This window comes from Chrysemys picta, unplaced genomic scaffold (genome assembly GCF_011386835.1).
Source record: "Chrysemys picta bellii isolate R12L10 unplaced genomic scaffold, ASM1138683v2 scaf100, whole genome shotgun sequence".
NCBI lineage: Eukaryota > Metazoa > Chordata > Testudines > Emydidae > Chrysemys > Chrysemys picta.
In genome coordinates, this window is record NW_027052807.1 from 50,001 (window position 1) to 55,000 (window position 5,000).

General features: G+C 70.6%; 1 non-coding gene across 1 annotated transcript; it reads right to left on the bottom strand.

Annotated features, from left to right (window-relative positions):
* Positions 1–1,440: 1,440 nt before the first annotated feature.
* LOC135978024 (5S ribosomal RNA) lies at positions 1,441–1,559 on the bottom strand. Its single transcript, XR_010595454.1, has one exon. It is a non-coding gene; the product is annotated as a 5S ribosomal RNA (ribosomal RNA).
* Between the last annotated feature and the right edge of the window lie 3,441 nt (positions 1,560–5,000).

Sequence of the window (5,000 nt, forward strand, 5' to 3'; positions counted from 1 at the left end):
GAGGCGATGCAGGCGCCGCAGAGAGGCAGCCTCCGAGGCAGGGAGCGGAGCACCGAGGCTGGGGAGAGGGGAGCAGGAGCCGGGGGCTGGGGCTGGGGGTGGGGGGCGTTCAGGACAACCGGTCAAGCCCCGGGAAGCAGCTGTCAAATGTTCCAAGTCCCCACTCGGCCACCAGGTCCACCCCAGTCTAGCAATGGGGTTGACCTGGCTGACGGCCGGTTAGTATCAAGGTAAACTCACCGTCGTCCACAGGAGGGCAGCTCTCAGGCCGGCCGGCTGCGGCTGACTCTGGGGCGGCGCCCGGTCCCGGCAGCGAGGGGCGGGGGGCGCGGAGCGAGACGGGGCTAACCGGGGGGGGGGGGGGGCGCCTCCTGCGACTTTGGGGGCCGCGGGTCGTCAGTGGCGTGCAGGCCGGGCCTCTCCCGGGGGATTCGGGGGGGCGGTCCTGCGGGCCGGGCGCAGGGGGCTCGAGCGAGCCCGGGCCGGTCCGCCCCGGGGCCGGGGTCTCCGCCTGCGGCTCAGGGGGGCGCGGGTCGTCGGGGGAGGAAGCCCGGGGGAGCCGCACACCGGCCCGCCAGGCCAGGCCTGGCCTGGATGGCCGCGGGGGGATTCGGGGCGGTCCCGCGGGCCGGGGGCCGGGCGCAGGGGAGGCGGGGGGGCCGAGCGAGTCCGTCCCGGGCCCGGGGCCTCCCCCTGCGGCTTTGGGGTCCGTGGGTCCCCGCTGGAGGAAGCCACTGGGAGCTGGACACCCGCCGTCCGTCCCGCCAGGCCAGGCCTGGCCTGGGTGGCCGCGGGGGGATTCGGGGCGGTCCCGCGGGCCGGGGGCCGGGCGCAGGGGAGGCGGGGGGGCCGAGCGAGTCGGTCCCGGGCCCGGGGCCTCCCCCTGCGGCTTTGGGGTCCGTGGGTCCCCGCTGGAGGAAGCCGCTGGGCGCTGGACACCCGCCGTCCGTCCCGCCTGGCCAGGCCTGGCCTGGGTGGCCGCGGGGGGATTCGGGGCGGTCCCGCGGGCCGGCGGCCGGGCGCAGGGGGTCCGAGCGAGTCCGTCCCGGGCCCGGGGCCTCCCCCTGCGGCTTTGGGGTCCGTGGGTCCCCGCTGGAGGAAGCCGCTGGGCGCTGGACACCCGCCGTCCGTCCCGCCTGGCCAGGCCTGGCCTGGGTGGCCGCGGGGGGGGATTCGGGGCGGACCTGCGGGCCGGCGGCCGGGAGGGTCCGGGCCAGTCCGCCCCATGCCCGGGGTCTCCCCCAGCGGCTTCGGTGGCCCCGGGGGGGGTCCTCCGCGGAGGAAGCCGGGTGGGTGGGGAGCCGGACCCCAGGCGCCCAGACCCGTGACCTGCGGCCGCGACCTCCGACTCGGCAGGAGCGACGAGGGGCTTTCCGGCCCGTCCCCCCCTCTCCTTCCCCCCCAGAAAAGGAGAGAGAGCTGACTCGGACCGGGAAAAGCTGCCTACGGCACCTGGGATTCCCAGGCGGTCACCCATCCAAGTACTAGCCAGGCCCGGGACGGTTTACCTTCCGAGATCGGACGGGATCGGGGGCGTTCGGTCCGGTATGGCCGTAGGCACCCGGCCCCGCGCCTCCTCGCCCGCTTTCCCCTGCCGACGCCCGGGCCTGCCGCACGGTGAGCCCCGGTCGGACTGCCCCCCCCCCTGCGGCAGGGCCCCCGTCTCTCGCGGGCCCGGTCCTTTTTTCCTTTTCGAGCTCCGGGGCCCGGGCTGGCCGCCAGAGCCCCTCCGCCCGCCCTCCCCGGCGTCGGGGAAAATACTGTCCCAGACTTCCAGTGCGCCCGATCCTGTCAGCCGGGGGGTGGGGAGGGGCAGTCCCTCGCTGCGGCCGGGGAGGGTGAGCCCAGGGCGGCTTGCCTGCCGTGCGAGGCCCCTCTCGGCCACCAGGTCAACCCCGAGTCGAAAGGGCTGAAAAATTTTCAGAGTCCCCTCCCGGGCACCAGGTCAACCCGTGGAATCGGACGGGTTCACCTGCTGGCCGGTTCGCTTCCCGGGCACCAGGTCAACCCGTGGAATCGAAAGGGTTCACCTGCTGGCCGGTTTGCTTTCCGGCCACCAGGTCAACCCCTAGGGGTTTTAACGGGGGCAAGCCCGGTGGCCTCTTTCCCGTCCGGTCACCAGGTCAACCCGGATCTCCCTCCTTCCCTGGGCGTCCCCTCCTCGGAGGCGTCAGGTTCCATTTCCCCCCCCCCCAGACTTCCAGGGGCCCGATCCAGTCGGCCGGGAGGCAGTCCCTCGCTGCGGCCGGGGAGGGTGAGCCCAGGGCGGCCTGGTCCATGTCTCTAGTGGGCCCGATCCTTTTTTTTTTTTTCGAGCTCCGGGGCCAGGCCCGCCCGGGCAGCCCTCCTCGGAGGCGTGGGGCGATTTCCCCCCGCCCCCAGACTTCCAGGGGCCCGATCCTGTCGGCCGGGAGGCAGTCCCTCGCTGCGGCCGGGGAGGGTCAGCCCAGGGCGGCTTGCCTGCCGTGCGAGTCCCCTCTCGGCCACCAGGTCAACCCCGAGTCGAAAGGGCTGAAAAATTTTCTGAGTCCCCTCCCGGGCACCAGGTCAACCCGTGGAATCGAACGGGTTCACCTGCTGGCCGGTTCGCTTTCCGGCCACCAGGTCAACCCGTGGAATCGAAAGGGTTCACCTGCTGGCCGGTTCGCTTTCCGGCCACCAGGTCAACCCCTAGGTTTTAAGGGGGGGGGACGCCCGGTGGCCTCTTTCCCGTCCGGTCACCAGGTCAACCCGGATCTCCCTCCTTCCCTGGGCGCCCCCTCCTCGGAGGCGTCAGGTTCCATTCTTTTTTCCAGACTTCCAGGGGCCCGATCCAGTCGGCCGGGTGGCAGTCCCTCGCTGCGGCCGGGGAGGGTGAGCCCAGGGCGGCTTGCCTGCCGTGCGAGTCCCCTCTCGGCCACCAGGTCAACCCCGAGTCGAAAGGGCTGAAAAATTTTCAGAGTCCCCTCCCGGGCACCAGGTCAACCCGTGGAATCGAACGGGTTCACCTGCTGGCCGGTTCGCTTCCCGGGCACCAGGTCAACCCGTGGAATCGAAAGGGTTCACCTGCTGGCCGGTTCGCTTTCCGGCCACCAGGTCAACCCCTAGGTTTTAAGGGGGGGGACGCCCGGTGGCCTCTTTCCCGTCCGGTCACCAGGTCAACCCGGATCTCCCTCCTTCCCTGGGCGCCCCCTCCTCGGAGGCGTCAGGTTCCAGTCTTTTTTCCAGACTTCCAGGGGCCCGATCCAGTCGGCCGGGAGGCAGTCCCTCGCTGCGGCCGGGGAGGGTGAGCCCAGGGCGGCCTGGTCCATGTCTCTAGTGGGCCCGATCCTTTTTTTTTTTTTCGAGCTCCGGGGCCAGGCCCGCCCGGGCAGCCCTCCTCGGAGGCGTGGGGCGATTTCCCCCCGCCCCCAGACTTCCAGGGGCCCGATCCTGTCGGCCGGGAGGCAGTCCCTCGCTGCGGCCGGGGAGGGTCAGCCCAGGGCGGCTTGCCTGCCGTGCGAGTCCCCTCTCGGCCACCAGGTCAACCCCGAGTCGAAAGGGCTGAAAAATTTTCAGAGTCCCCTCCCGGGCACCAGGTCAACCCGTGGAATCGAACGGGTTCACCTGCTGGCCGGTTCGCTTTCCGGCCACCAGGTCAACCCGTGGAATCGAAAGGGTTCACCTGCTGGCCGGTTCGCTTTCCGGCCACCAGGTCAACCCCTAGGTTTTAAGGGGGGGGGACGCCCGGTGGCCTCTTTCCCGTCCGGTCACCAGGTCAACCCGGATCTCCCTCCTTCCCTGGGCGCCCCCTCCTCGGAGGCGTCAGGTTCCATTCTTTTTTCCAGACTTCCAGGGGCCCGATCCAGTCGGCCGGGTGGCAGTCCCTCGCTGCGGCCGGGGAGGGTGAGCCCAGGGCGGCTTGCCTGCCGTGCGAGTCCCCTCTCGGCCACCAGGTCAACCCCGAGTCGAAAGGGCTGAAAAATTTTCAGAGTCCCCTCCCGGGCACCAGGTCAACCCGTGGAATCGAACGGGTTCACCTGCTGGCCGGTTCGCTTCCCGGGCACCAGGTCAACCCGTGGAATCGAAAGGGTTCACCTGCTGGCCGGTTCGCTTTCCGGCCACCAGGTCAACCCCTAGGTTTTAAGGGGGGGGACGCCCGGTGGCCTCTTTCCCGTCCGGTCACCAGGTCAACCCGGATCTCCCTCCTTCCCTGGGCGCCCCCTCCTCGGAGGCGTCAGGTTCCAGTCTTTTTTCCAGACTTCCAGGGGCCCGATCCAGTCGGCCGGGAGGCAGTCCCTCGCTGCGGCCGGGGAGGGTGAGCCCAGGGCGGCCTGGTCCATGTCTCTAGTGGGCCCGATCCTTTTTTTTTTTTCGAGCTCCGGGGCCAGGCCCGCCCGGGCAGCCCTCCTCGGAGGCGTGGGGCGATTTCCCCCCCCCCCAGACTTCCAGGGGCCCGATCCTGTCGGCCGGGAGGCAGTCCCTCGCTGCGGCCGGGGAGGGTCAGCCCAGGGCGGCTTGCCTGCCGTGCGAGTCCCCTCTCGGCCACCAGGTCAACCCCGAGTCGAAAGGGCTGAAAAATTTTCAGAGTCCCCTCCCGGGCACCAGGTCAACCCGTGGAATCGAACGGGTTCACCTGCTGGCCGGTTCGCTTTCCGGCCACCAGGTCAACCCGTGGAATCGAAAGGGTTCACCTGCTGGCCGGTTCGCTTTCCGGCCACCAGGTCAACCCCTAGGTTTTAAGGGGGGGGGACGCCCGGTGGCCTCTTTCCCGTCCGGTCACCAGGTCAACCCGGATCTCCCTCCTTCCCTGGGCGCCCCCTCCTCGGAGGCGTCAGGTTCCATTCTTTTTTCCAGACTTCCAGGGGCCCGATCCAGTCGGCCGGGTGGCAGTCCCTCGCTGCGGCCGGGGAGGGTGAGCCCAGGGCGGCTTGCCTGCCGTGCGAGTCCCCTCTCGGCCACCAGGTCAACCCCGAGTCGAAAGGGCTGAAAAATTTTCAGAGTCCCCTCCCGGGCACCAGGTCAACCCGTGGAATCGAACG